A 14,764-nucleotide genomic window follows, 5' to 3' on the forward strand; every position below is an offset into this window, starting at 1 on the left:
GTTCATTCTATTGTCTCAAGTCTTGGAAAGCTTTTAAAGTTATTATTTTATGCCATGTTCTCAAGTGCAATCTCAACAAAGAAATGACTGTCTCCCAGAAAGATTGGACCAAGAGAAATTAGGGAATTAGAAGATCAAGACGGTAGCAAATAATCACTCACCAGAACAAGAACAAGGAGAGAGAAGCATCATCAGAAACTCAGAGTAATATTTCAGAACGGGTTTTGCCCAAGGTCAGTATTCCCTTCACAGACCTGCCCCAGGTGACAGAGCTGGAAAGCAGGAGACAGGTAGTTTCAGAATTAAAGCATTATCTCTTATTCTTCTTTCCTGCAGATCGCAGTTTTTAAAGATGTTTTTCTGGCTAACTCTTTAGTAATAGGGAGCAGCTGATGTGTTATGCTGTTTCTCTCCTATGGGAATATGTAGTTTACTGGCAGAGAAACACACACACACACACACACACACACACACACGTCATGCAAGTGAATGGATGAGGGTGAAGGAATCGTGATTGGCCATGAAGAAGGCTCAGAAGTTACCCATGGAGATGAAGCACGCAGATTTAATTTAATATTGATTTCAGGTTCGGGAGGAAGAAATCGCTCTTGCCACTGAGCGTGGTGTCATTCAGCGACCTCTATTTTCTCATTCTGACCAGGACTCTGCTCTCCTCCAGGCCCCTCCCCACATGCACGTGTCTCATACTGAGGGCATTTTGAGGAGCTGTTTATTCATTCTAAGGCGATGAAGAGTGGCATAGAAAGCGCATCCAGTCAAAAGCACCTCTGTACAGTGACCAGGAAATCTCAGACAGATGAATTTCCTGAATAAGATGCTTTTCTTTCCCTACCTCATCAGGATCTTCTCTGACAAGCTTATCGCTTGTTCTTAAATGATCTTTAAGAAGAATTCACCCTGGTTTTTGCCTCCTCCGCAGGAAGGGGATGGATGGTAAGATAACCAATGCCTGCATCAAACACTGGGTTACCTATTTCTGGTGCGTGTTTTCTTTTCAAGTTTTGAAAAAGGCAACATCATTCAGTGCCAGGCTTGTGTCACACGGCATCTTCCTATGTCTCTGTCAGGGCACACACTCACCCATTCATCTCCTCACTGCCTGACCCCCTGAAAACAGTGTGACTGACACATAAATTGTGCCAGGCAAGGGACAGGTGGGTTAGCTGAGCTTGGGGCCCTGCCAGTCCTCCCATCATGTAATAAGAAAGCTCTCAAATAAACACTGTATGATTTAATTGAATCTGAGCGAGGAGATATGGTTTTTACAGAAACTAATTACGGCAGGCAGCCTGGCATATTAGTGCCGTAAATCTCGCTGATGTCAAGCCCTTGAGCTGTTGCCGTGTTGGTTTATTTTCTCTCTCTTTCCCTCTTCCCATGCTTTCTAGTGTCCCCCCCCCCCCCACTCAGTCTATTTCCACTTAGGTTCATCCCTCCCTCTTCTTCCCAGTATGTTGAGACCTTGACCAGAGGTTCAGTACTTGTAGCTGAATGATGCCTGCTTCAGGTCCATAACCATATGTGGTTCTGTGTATGTATATGTGAGTGTGTGTGTGTGTGTGTGTGTGTGTGTGTGTGTGTGCTGGCCTTTCTGTCTGCAATGGACGTGATGATTCAGGATGGAATGGTATAGTAAGTCACTATGGCAGGTGGGGTTGGGGAGCGGGGGCAGTGGCTAAAAAAATGATTCAGGCTTCCTTTCTTCAAATAGCTTGTCACAGGTGATACTGGGGGTGGTAGTGTTGGCGATAAAAAGGGGAAGAGGAAAGTTGTGTAAACAACTAGTCTTGGAAACATCAGGCCGGATGAGGCACAATCCATGGATCATGAGAATGCAGACGGAGGAGTTTAATTCTGACTAGGCTAAGCTTTCACTTCTGTCCGTCCGTTAGGAACAGAACACTTGATTAAATATTATGAGTGAGTGAACTCGTAATTACATTTATTACTTACTTAAGAAGTCTGGAGCTAAGTGGTGTCGGAGACTGTTCAGTCACTTGATGATCCTTCCATGTTTTTTCCATCCTTCTTTGCCATCCTCAGTGTTAATGGCCTTTTGCTTGTGACCTTAAGATGGCGGCTGCAGGTCCAGACATTGCATGTGCATCCCAAGCTTAAAGAAAGGGGCAAGGGCAAAAGACTTTCTTTTTATTAGGCTACAGATTTTTGGTCTTTAAGAAACAAGTTTTTTCTTCAGGCTTCAAGAAAATTTTCCTTATATCTCCCATGATCTGACCTGGGCGGCTAGCTGTAAGGAAGGACAGGAATGTGAGTAGCTAGCGGAGGCGAGTGAAAGGGCCATGAGGTATTCCCCAGGGATGCATGAAGTGTTACTCTCTTAAAATTGAGATTCTGTGAGAAAGGGGGAATGGGACTGGGAACAACAGCTGGGTTGGTCAACCTGTGGCATCTGTCATACTTTCCTTTAGTATATTTGAGAAAAAGGATATTTGTCTTACTATAGTTACTGAGCTGAGCCCTGCATTCCACCAGCAGATGGTCCTCACATGGATACCCTTCTCTGCCATTTGCTTTGTTGTTAGTCACCACCATAGTTCTTCCAACTACGGTTCTCTTGGAATAATATTGCTTCTTCTACACACGCCTCCACATAGGATTTCAGATGAGACAGCCCTGGGTTCAGATCCTATCCCAGATGTACCGTTCTCTAGCATCGTGGTCTTGGGCAAGGTGCCTAACCTCTTCACTCAGTAAAAATACACATAGTGACTTGTGTCTCATTGAGTGGCCAAGAGCATTAAATAATGAATGTAAAGTGCTTTGCACTGTGCCTGGCCCGAGGCAATGCTCAATAAATGAGAGTTTTCTCTTTTCTCCACATTTAAAAAATAATAATGGCTAGCACTTACTGAATGCTTACTATATAGCCCAGCACACTTCTTCTTCTTTTTTTTTAACAATTTATTTACTTGACAGAGAGTGTGCATGTGTGGGGAGAAGGGGCAGAGGGAGAGAAGCCCAAGCAGTCTCTCAGCAGAGCTTGGAGCTTAATGTTGGACTTGATCCCAGGACCCTGAGATCATGACCTGAGTTGAAACTGAGTTGGAGGGGCACCTGGGTGGCTTGGTGGTTGAGCATCTGCCTGGTTAGTGTCTGCCTTTGTCTCAAGTCTTGATCCCGGGGTCCTGGAATTGAGTCCAGCATCAGGCTCCCTGCAGGAAGCCTGCTCCTCCCTCTGCCTGTGTCTCTGCCTCTCTCTGTGTGTCTTGCATGAATAAATAAATAAAATCTTAAAAAAAAAAAAAAAGAAAGTGAGTCGGGAGCCACCTAGGCATCCTTGCCCAGCACAGTTCTTAAAGCCTCATGCCAATTAACTCATTCAACCCCCACAGCAACACAGTGAGGTCTACAGATGCATTATGTCCCTTAACAGCTAAGGGAATGAGGGACAAAAGTAAATTCGTCTACAATTCCAGCCATGGTAAGAGGCAGAAAAAAGATTGAATCTAGGCAGTTGGTCTTGAACCTGGGCACTGCCCACTGTGTGTACCTCCTCTCACACACAATCTGTCTCTCCTGAGAATGGATTCATGCTAGGACCAAAGCTTCCTATTAGGTGGCAGACGCTGACCAATGGGCAGCTTGAATGATCACAGTTGTGTGGTCACGGAGAATGGTGGGTTCTTCCAAGACTGAGTGCTGTCCGAGGAGAGGAGCACAGTGGGAGAGCAAAGTCACATAGGGGTGTGAGGAGACGTAGTGGTCAACACTACACAGCAGGCTTTACCCCATCCCTGGTGTCCTCACCCTTGTTGTGAGGACACACATCTCATTGTGCCACAAGAGCACCCAGCTCCCTGGGCACGAAGAAGCAGGGAATGGAAGTCTTCTGCTTCCAAAGAAAGACAGCTCTGGGCAGTTAGATAATTTTCCAGGTGGGAACTGTTGAGAGAGGGAAAAGATCAATATGAGAACCCAAGAGCACGAAATCACTTTGATATCTCCCTGGGTACAGCTTTTCTAATGGAAACAAGACAAAGCCTTGTTCTATGGAGGAATATGGTCATTTTTTGGCTTCTGAAAAGCCTCCTCAGACTCATTGAATGATTCCAATCCGTGGACATAGGCTATAGCATGAGGCTCCCCATGGAGCCCTGGAGCTCTAACACCTTTTGGTCTAAGGTCCCGGAAAACCAAGGGAGAGAAAAGATCTGAATGGAGAACTGAATCCTTGCTCTGCTGGCTATCCTACATTGAAGTCATTTCGATTTGATTTTTGGATGGTGACATTTTTTTTCTGTAAGGGAACCATGGAGCCAAGCCTTAGTACCTGCATTAATATGCATTCTATTAAAAGAAACAGATGAATCTCAAGCCATGCTGGAAAGGTGGTTGGATAAAGACAGAGCATTTTTTTTTTAAAGGGATTACACCACAGTCCACGAGGTCAGGTGGTGGGTGGTGGGTGGTAGGATGGTGGATGTGGAGATGTTTAACAACCGTCCTCTGAAGAGTGAGATTCCTCTGCACATTCCTTCGCCTCTTTATTGCTTTGTTGCCTTTGGATTTTGTTTGTTTGAGTAAAGGATGAGCACCCACTGTAATGGGCCAGAAAGTTAATGTAGCTGAGTAGCATCAGCCTGCCTTGAAATAAGTCTCTGCATTGTAATGATGAGGTGTGTGAATTTTTTACATGCCAGGTATATAATCAGTTTCTTACTTAGACCTATCTGAGCACTGCTGAACCCTCGATAATGACAAATTTATCTTTTTTTGGACAGATTTATCATTTTAAAAGTGAATTCCTGGTGCCTTATATCATATGACATCACAGTACCATGGCTGGAACTAGGATAAAGGAGATTTTAGTGCTATCCTGATTTTACAAAGAAGAAGACCTGGATACAGAGTAGCCAAATGATTTGTAGTGGGGTAAGGACTCTGACTTCTCATCTTTGGAAACAAATCTCACCACACCATTGGGCCCTTCCCTTAAGTGGTTGGGAGGTCTCCCCAGGTCTCCCTTGGGACTCACATTCAAAATGCATCAGGAAGTTCATGTCCAGCAGAAATGAGAATGGACCCATGGATGTTTTGGGTCATCAGTCCTCTGCCTCCACAGGTCAGAGCTGCAGGTGGGTTCAGCAGGACTTTGAGAATATGGTGGCTTATTAGGAGAAATGGAGGGTGGAGGCAGGGTAGTATGTCCATATTCTAGAATCAAAACCATACTGAACACTGGAATGGACATCAGAAGTTTCCGGAGCTAGTTCTCAGGAATTAGGAAAATGATACCCTAATTCTGCCCCCAATTCCAAAGTGTGGGTTTTCCCTGCCAGCAACCAGCTGAGTGTCCTACAATTCAATTTGATTCTGAGACTCTCTACCTGGAAATAGCATCAGATCCCACAGGCTAAAGAATCAGTCCTGCAAGACTGCCTCTGTCTTCAGTTGCCAATCCTAAATCTAGATTAACTGTGTTTCTGACCAACTGCTATAAATTGGATGTTCCAATGACCTCCCCCCCACTTACATTCAATTAATTTGTTAGAGTGGTTCCCAGAGCTCAGGAAAACATTTACTTATTAGATGACTGGTTTGTTATAAAAGGATATAATTCAGGAACAGCCAGAGAGATGCAGAGAGCAAGCATGGAGAAAGGGTGCAGAGCTTGAGCCATGCCCCCTCCAGGCTCCTCGCTCTCCCTGCACCTCCACATGTTCACCAACCCAGAAGCTCTCTGAATCCTGTAATTTTGAGTTTTTATGGAAGCTTCATTACATAGGCATGACTGATTAAATTGTTGGTCATTGGTGACTGAATTCAATTCTTTAGCCTGTCTCCCCTCCCAGAGGTCAGAGGGTGGGAATTGTAAGTTCCAACCCTTTAACTACAGGGTGGGTTCCCCTAGCAACCAGCCTCCATCCTTACATTACCTAGGGCCTTTGTAAACACCATCTCATTAACATAAAAAAGATACTTCTCTGACTCCCATCACTACGTGAGTTTTTAGGGGCTCTGTATACTAGGAATGGGAAAAAACTCAAAGATTTTATTTCATACTATAAATCACAATATCACAGAGACTCAGAGGGGTGAACTGACTGACCTAAAGCCACACAGCCAGAACACCATGCATTAGAGCTCAGATCCCTCTACAGGTACCGGGTCCAGTGCACTTTTCTCAGTCCCTCACTGCCTAATGTTTTGGTTTCCTTCCACTGATTGTAATTTGTGGACCAGAAAAGTGATTAAAAGGAGACAGCGGGACATGGTGGCAAGGAGAACAGCTCTGGGGGTGGCTGAGGCCCCAGTTTGAATTCCACCTTGACCATCAGGTAGCTATGTACCTGTGAGAAGCACATTCAAGGCAGCACCAAGGGGGAATGGCAGGGTTGTACTGGCTACGACTATTCCTTTTTCCCAGAAAAATTTATTCTGGAAGCAGCGTCCAGGAGTCTTCTGTTTGCATCTTATGGGAAAAATGGGAGGATCTGGCTCTGTCGAGCTGCAAGACAAAGAGAACATTAAGTTGTGGCCTCTGTAGTGGGAGGTAGTGAAGGAGAAGGGGATGGGACATGGTTTACTAGGAACAAGTCAACAGTGGGATGAAATCCTGAACTTCAGGGAGTAGGGAGATGGTGGCATGCAGTCTATGGCTCAGCCTCATGTGTAACCCCGGGAGGCAGTTTTCCTACTCCTTAAGAACCAGGTAAAATTGGTCCAAGTCTCCATTTCTTGGCACTGCCAAGGTTGTCTCCAGATGTCTTCATTTACGAAGGAGGGTTTTGGACTCACTGTCATCTCAGGCACAGCCCTCAGCGTCAGCTGTCTCTGTTCCACTTGAAGGATCACACCACTCCCTATGGGTGCTATTCCTGTTCTCCCCCAACTGACCTAGGACATTGACCTCTCTTCCACAGAGCTTCCCAAGCTCCGGGCACATGCTTTTTTACTAAGAAGTGAGTTTAGGGCTGGGTCCACTGATACCAGAGCCAAGGAAAAGTCAATGGAAGAAAACAAACTGGTTGCGCCATTGTTTCTACAATAGTTTTAGTCAGAATGAATTCTTTTAATTGTGTTTTGCCCTTTTGGGCCAGCCGAGTCTGTTTTCTTCAAGACCTCCCCATGCTGTTGTTTGTGTGATGCTGGATTCCCAGAGCAGAGTGGGTGTTTAATAAATTAGTTAAGTAAAGGGAAGGACAACCGTGAATCAGGAAGCAACCACTCATATAGCCAAGAGCTTTTGCGCAAGTTTGGAATAAGAAGGAAGAACAAGCTCTTTCAGTTAACTAGGGTTTAAAAAAACCTTCTTGAATCTTTCCCTTTTCACGTGAAAGATTTTCTTACTGTTTTTTTCAGTGGAGGGTATAAGTTTCAGTATGAAACTCTAGACACTTCCCATTGGGTCATTGGGATTGGGCTGGTAAATAAATAAATAAAATACGTATAAATATATTTATAAATATATAAAAATATATTTGTGTTTGTGTTTATATTATTTATATTTATATTATGTAATATATGACTTCATAAAACTTAGAAGTATTTTCACATACATAAAATATAAATATTTATTTATTTATTTAAGTAGTTGCCTACAATCTAGGTTATCTATCCCTCCATTTACCCACTCTTCAAACTACATGGGCTGCATTCCTGAGGTTGCCTTGGGGAAAGGAGCTCCAGGGGGAACCTTTGTGGCTCAGGTCCTGATCCTGGGGTCTTGAGATTGAGTCCTGCATCAGGCTCCCTGCTGGGAGTCTGTGTCTCTCATGAATAAATAAATAAAATCTTAAAAAAAAAAAAAAAAGGAGCTCTAGGATCTTAAGCCATAAGTGAGGGCACTGAAGGTTTTTTTCTTTTCTGCTGGGGAATGTCTCTGGGCATGGACCATGCTTGTGTGTTTGCTGTGGCTCCTTATGTGAAGAGTGGAATTGTCATTACTCAGATCCTGTGACGAGTAATTGTCATTACTCAGACAACCCCTGAAGGTGTCCTGATGGGTGATTTTCAGGCAGTGTGTTTAGGAAGCATGGGCTGGCCATAGTTTCAGGAAGTCGAGCTGTGATTTCGGAAGGTGCAGAGATCAGATTAGGTACTGAGAGGATTTCACTGCTAACAGATTCTAGAAAAGATCTTTTCAGGACCAGCATGGAAAAGAAGCCTCCTGTGTCAGTCCACTCTCATTGAGGGGCCAGAAGACTTAATAATAGGTCCATTGGCTCTTCCCTTAAGGCTCTGATAGATTTCAGCTGCCTTTTTTTTTTTTTTTTTTTGATGGGGATGGGAGAGAAGGGTGCTGGAGGATGGCTGGAGGAAGTTAAATACTTCCACCTGGGCTAATGTTTCCTCCCTCTGAGCTGTAACGTGAGATTCCTTCTCAGAGGAATCAGAAGTGGAAGCAATAGTTTTGGTTTGATAATTCATCATCCTGCAGGTGGGATCAGAGGATGACATAGAAAAATCACACAGGGCCATGAGGAAGGTGGGGAAAATCCATTCAAGATGTCCATTACGGTGTGCGAAGAGTCAAATTGATTTCTGCAAAGTCACTTTGTATGATCTTCTGGAAGGGTGTGTTGAACAGCCGCTCTATTCAAATAATGCCCCTGAATATTTTCATCAGTGGGTGATGAGAAACTCAGGAGTTTCTCCAGTTGCCTGGAGTTCCTTTAAATGGAAGAAGTGTCACCCCACCCTGATCCCATGTCACAGATGAAGAGATTGCACTTGGGAGAAGACATTTGTTTACAAGGCAGAGAAAGAGCTCAGAGAGCCATTTAAATCAAATCAAGCCTTGGTTCTTGTTCCCATTACTGTCTTCCTGCCTCTGTGGCTGGGGTTGACCGGGGCACTGAGAAGGGGTGACATGCCAGGCGGACATCTCATTGGTGTTTTATTTCCTCAAGAGGCCTCAGCCAAACTGTTACAGCAGAACAGATTGATACAGACCCCTGCCTCCTGTCGAGTTCTAACTGTGGAGAACTACCGACCCCTCTCCAAATATGGCATCCTCTTTGTTGATTTGTGCCCCTGCATGGTCTCTCTGTCTAGAATCCCCATCCTGATTCTCTCTTCTGGGTAAGGCCCTATTCATTCTTTAAGGCCCTGCTCTGTGGCTGACCCTCCTAGGAAACCACTGAGGCCTCAGCCTCTTTCTAACACCCCTTCCGTAGCCCATCCCCCCAGACCTTGTCACTATCTGAGCAAGTACCTTCCTATCTCCCTGTCCTGTGTGCACAACATGAGGACAGTGACCTGGGCCTTTTGATTTCTAGGGGCTCCCACCTTCACAATACCTGATACTTAAAATAAACTGAAAAAGCACCAGTCACATAACAACTCCCACAGAAACCCATATTAATTCATGCTCATTACGCCTAACCTCTTGAGGGGGTTGCTGGGAACTCACAGAAACAAAGCCCAAACACTGAGGAGTACTGAGTCTGTCGGCAATTTACATTCTCATTCCACTTTTTACTCTTTTTACCGTGTCAGGCCCTTTCCACCCACCATCTCATTTACTCCTGACAACGGCACTACAAAGTAGGTGTTACTGTCCTCATGATTACTTTACTTTGGGGAAACTGGGATAAAAAAGATTATATGCTTGGCTCAGGGTCATGGAACTCCCCAACATGGCAAAGCCAGATTTGGACGTTAGTTGGCTGAAGGCTAAAAGTGGCTCTTGACCACTGAGCTGGATTACCTTTTAACACATCCATCACAGCATGTGTTTAAGTGGTACAATGATGGCAGGGGTGGAGGGCCCTGGGATGGGGGTGCCTCAGCCTGGGTTGAGCAGTTGTTTCTCCTTCAGGCTTAGAGTAATATTCCTAAATGGGGTCAGGCCTGGGGGCTTGCACTAGTGCTGTTTGGGTAATTTCTTTGGAAAGGTACCCATGCGCCCCCAGAATCAGAGCATCTATGGTGTCTACAACCAGCAGTGTCATTAATTAAGACCAGGTATGATGGTCTTCACACACACACACACACACACACACGTACGTGTGAACGCATGCTCATTCCGCCAAACAACTGCTTACCGAGGCCAAGCAATTCTAGAGACTCCAGAGTCTTTCACAGTATCAAGGGGAAAGGTCCTGTGTGGGGCCAGGCAAGACGCAGCATAGCCGACTCCAGAACAACACCAGTAAGAACAAGCCCCAGGGGGCCAAGTGCACGGCTCCTGCCTTGTGTTTGCTCAGAGTTCTGAGCAGGAGTTTGGGGTGGGAGGGGAGAGGCTTCTAGCCGTTCTGCGCCAGCCCTAGGCAATGGTCAGAGCCTGGGATTTGTCTGGGCTTTGCAACCCTGGAGGGCTTTGCTGCTTGCTGCAGACCCAAGAGCTGCCAGGAGGCCCCAGAAAATGCTTGAGAACAAAGAGGCAATAAACACACTCTGAACCCTTTTACCAACTGGCTTCATCCCAAACCAAAATGAGAAATGAATTGCTGGGGTAAGCTTGTGTGTGTGTGTGTGTGTGTGTGTGTGTGTGTGTGTGTGTGTGTTTGTCTTAAGCTGATGGGAAAGGAAAACAGTTTTAGATGGGAATAGTCAGTTTGGGCCATTTAAAGTTATGGTCAAATGAATATAGCCAATTTAATTTTGATAAATTGCTCCTTCCCAAAAAGCTGCTCTGATAAGCTATAAAATCTTAGCACCTCAAATTTTCATAAGTACAACATTTCCAGGGGAAAGGCAAAGCGTTTGCTTAACTTGAAAATGTATTTTCTGAATAGGGAAGCTCATCGTTATCATCATCATCTTCATCCTTTATTAAGCACAGTTTATGAACTAGGCAATCTTCTGGAAGCTTACAGATATTATCTATCATTTTTATAACAACTCCATTGGGGTGCCATCCTTGACTCCATTTTATTCAGGACAAATTGATGTTCAGATACTCACTTTGTTCAAGATCACGCTGTTGGTACTTAAATTTACGTCTTTCCGAGTCCAAAATCCACACTACTTCTGCTATACTTCCTTGTGTGCAAATTATTTGTTATTACTAATACAATGTCCTAGGGCAGATCAATATTCAGCAGTTTGATATGGGGATGACTGTCTTCTCAATACACTGGCTTTTCGTAGAGAACTTCAGGTGGATGGGCTGTTCCCTAAGCGTGGATCCAGGAGGCAGGGGCTGGATTCCATTTCTGGTTCTCAAGGACTTTTTCCATTCTTTTTTTTTTTTTGATAAGCTAAATATGATGCCTCTTGCCTTTATCCCTGTTTCATAAGACTCGGTGAATTCATATCTGCAAGTCACTCCTAATATCTAACCATTAGGTAGTCACACATTTTGCTAGTTGCTTTCTTTGTTTTTGAATAAAGTCAGACCATATACACTTTGTTATTAACTGAGCTGAAGTTTTTGGAGGGGTCTTAAGTGAGGAGATTGGCATGGTCAGCTCACCCTCTGGAAAGCTTTTTGAGGTCTTCCTCTCACAAAGGGCTCACTACTAGGGAGGCATCAGTGCGTCCAGGAGGTTGCTTGTCCCAGTTTTGTAGGAAGAGGGTCAACCCAAGAGAAATGTGGGAATGTAGCTTCACTCTTTTGGTAGCACAGGTAAGTCTGAACAGAAAAGTCACACTTCATATGAAATAATGGAAGCAAAACCAAGTACTGATGAGCAGTTGACCTTTTAACAAAACAATAACAAAAAACAACAAAGAAAACTTTCAGAACTTTTCTAATATGATTATTTGACCAAAATAAATTTTAGATATATCTGTTAAATTGTTGAATATGTGCCAGACTTCTGTGAGGACAAAGGAAAAGTATAATCAATGGGAAGATCTATACTCAATGATATTTAACATTATTCAGCATTTTTTAAAAAAAAATAATTTTATTTATTTATTTGAGAGACAGTGTGTGTGCTTGTACAAGCAGGGAGAGGGGCAGAGGGTAAGAAAGAAGCAGAGTTCCCCGCTGAGCAGGGAGGCCTAGGGAGGGCTCAATCCCAGGACCCTGGGATCATGGCCTGAGCCTAAGGCAGATAATTAACCAATTGAGCCACCCAGGCGTCCACATTCAGCACTGTTTTAAGGAGATTTATACAATGAAACCAATAATCCCCACAACAATTATGATCCTTTTCCAGATGAGGAATCTGGGTGCAGACAGAGAAGGCAAGCAACTTGTCCAAACTCACTAAATGGTTCTTTGACTCCATTGTTCATACTTAGTTCATTTATTCATTCATTCACTCAATATTTATTGGCTGTGATGTCTGGGTGCTATTCTCGGCACTGGAGGGAAAAGGTATGCAACCCCAAAGGTGACCCCTATGCCCCTAGTCCTTGTGTTTGAGTCAGGGGTGACTCTCAAACTGCACGTGTCATGTTTAACATAACATCCATACCTTCTGCAGCTCTGGGTGTGACAAGTCACACTTCTGAAGTGGTGGTGAATGCTGCATCTTTGTAGCAGGTATTTGTTTTAGTAAATTGATTGTACATTGTGAGTTCCACGGTAACAGACGTTGGAGCCTTTCTCTTATTTCACCTCATATGGATGTGAGTGAGAAGGTGTTTAGTAAATATTGGCTCTTTTTTAAGATTAGGAAATTATCGGTTCCTTGCAAATGAAGACTTTTGGACTAATGGAGCACAAAGTGCTCGAGTTTCAACCAGAGACAGAGGGGGACTCAGGAGGGATGAAGGCCTGAAGCAGAGCTCTCAGCGTGGATGCCTTGGTTCAGTCCTATATACACTGCAGACTGCTTTCTGGATTTGTGTGGGTTTGGTTTGAGCTGCACTCAGTAAAGGATGGGAACCGTGGGGACACTCTGAGCATCCAGAGGCCTTTCTCCCTTTGATGTTAGCTCCCAGTGCTTCTTGCTATCTTAGCAACAAAGACCTCTGAGGGCAGAGATTCTAGTCCTCTCCCTTGCCCAGTTCCTCAAAGAACTGGTTTGTTTAAGTACTTGCCAAATGTTGAATGGGTTAAGTTGAAAAGATCCCAGGACCCAGAGTCATGATAGCTAGTTTCTGGTCTTAGTAACTCAGGCCAGTTTGTCTGGGTCTCTGGGCCTCTGTATCCTCATCTATAAAATTAGGAGGCAAGTCCCCTCAAACTCAGACAATTGCAGATGCTGTTTTCCAGGAATTCTTATTTGGAACAGTAGATATGGAAAGTCCATAACTTACATTTTACCTCTGCCTCATAGCAAGCCCTATGGAAAACTCCAAATGGAGACAGCTCTGACTTTCTATAGAGTGCTGAAGGGCTGCAGGTTCTTTGTCAGGAAGAAGGAGATTTCATTATTCTTATTATTACAATCATCTATCATTTATTGAACCCTTAGAATATTCCAGGCGTTGTGCTAAGTAAGTGCTTTATGTATATTTTTTCCCCATTAATCTCTGAAACAGAACTATGATTTGGCCCTTTCATTTTCCTCATTTTATAAACAAGACAACCAAGGCTCAGAAAGATTAATTAACTCAAGCAGGCTTATAAACTAACAAGTGATAGACATGCACATGTACATGCATGTATATGGGTGTATGTATGTGCAGGTGTTGATATCTTGGAATGAGACTATCTCTTTTTTCCTTTTATTTGTCTAACTCTGCAGTGGGAAGGTCTGTCCATCCCCCAGAGAATACCAGACTCTGGCAAAGATCCATAGCTTAAACAAAACCCCTTCCTGTCAGACCCACTGTCTTAGTCCATTCAGGCTGCTATGAAAAATACCACAGACTGGGTGGCTTACAAACAACAAACATTTATTGCTCACAGTTCTGGAGTCTGGAAGTCTGAGATCAGGGTGCCAGCATGGTTAGGTTCTAGTGAAGGCCTTCTTCTGGGTCACAGATTTCTCATTGTATCCTCATTCGGTGGAAGGGGCTAGAAAGTACTGGGTTTCTTTTATAAGAACACTAATTGCATTCATGAAGTCTCCTCTTTCATGACTTAAGCACCCCAAAGGCCCTATCTTTTAATACCAGCATCTTTGGAAGTCAGGATTTCAACATGAATTTGGGGAAGGGGAGACACAGTCAGATCCTAGCCCCTGCCTAAGCCAAGCCAAAGTGTGAGGAGAACTAGATGCTTTCCACAAAGGTGAAGAGAAATGAAGGCCAAGTCCAGATCCTCACTAACTGACTTCTCTGGCATGAAGAGCCTCACTGAGCAGGGGCATCAGTGATCTGTCAAAAAAGAACCTGAAATGATTCCCAGAGGGGAAACTGGGGTTGTTAAAACTCCTGAAAATTTTTGTGACCCTTATTTCCAGTTGCTTAAAATGCCTTCCCATAAAAGACACAATTTCACTCAATTCTTCAATCTCAAGATTATAGCCATCTTCAGAGGAGGGCACATATTCAGGCACCCATCAGACCTGGATTTCAAAAGGATTTGTCTTGCTTTCTGTTAACATTAACAAAACTGCCATTGACGAAAACCAAGGGCATTAAAACCCAGGGCACATCCACCGCCATGGGGGAATTAATCAGATGATCATTTTGAGAAATGGGCCTCCTGTTGGGACACACTGGCCAGTCTCCTTAGAACGTGTCCATGATTTCATTACAAAACCATTCATTCCATCTTGTGTAGAGATTTCTCTTGGGAACTCACACATACAAAATGGCCTCTGCTGGTAGGACAGCCTTCCTTGGACAATGTATTTGCTGTGTTGTTTCACAGAAGAAACAGCATAGGCCAAAGAATGCACATATCATAGTTTGGTGGCTGGAACACCTTGGTGGAGAGCACCCAATAAACTCAGGGGTGCTGATAGGGCTGTATTTATGTCAGGTGTGG

General features: G+C 44.1%; 2 long non-coding RNA genes across 2 annotated transcripts in view; one reads left to right on the forward strand and one right to left on the reverse strand.

Moving 5' to 3' along the window:
• Positions 1–11,616, reverse strand: part of LOC106557580 — a 52,700-nt gene extending 41,084 nt beyond the window's left edge. Inside the window, exons 1-4 of the long non-coding RNA XR_005376262.1 lie at positions 11,405–11,616; positions 6,333–6,490; positions 3,790–3,924; positions 1,975–2,134 (exon numbers count right to left, since the gene is read on the reverse strand). This is a non-coding gene — a long non-coding RNA (uncharacterized LOC106557580). The remainder of the gene's footprint in view (positions 1–1,974; positions 2,135–3,789; positions 3,925–6,332; positions 6,491–11,404) is intronic.
• Positions 10,228–14,764, forward strand: part of LOC119865186 — a 29,046-nt gene continuing 24,509 nt past the window's right edge. The window contains exon 1 of the long non-coding RNA XR_005376265.1: positions 10,228–10,441. This is a non-coding gene — a long non-coding RNA (uncharacterized LOC119865186). The remainder of the gene's footprint in view (positions 10,442–14,764) is intronic.

This window comes from Canis lupus, chromosome 22, assembly GCF_011100685.1.
Source record: "Canis lupus familiaris isolate Mischka breed German Shepherd chromosome 22, alternate assembly UU_Cfam_GSD_1.0, whole genome shotgun sequence".
Lineage (NCBI taxonomy): Eukaryota > Metazoa > Chordata > Mammalia > Carnivora > Canidae > Canis > Canis lupus.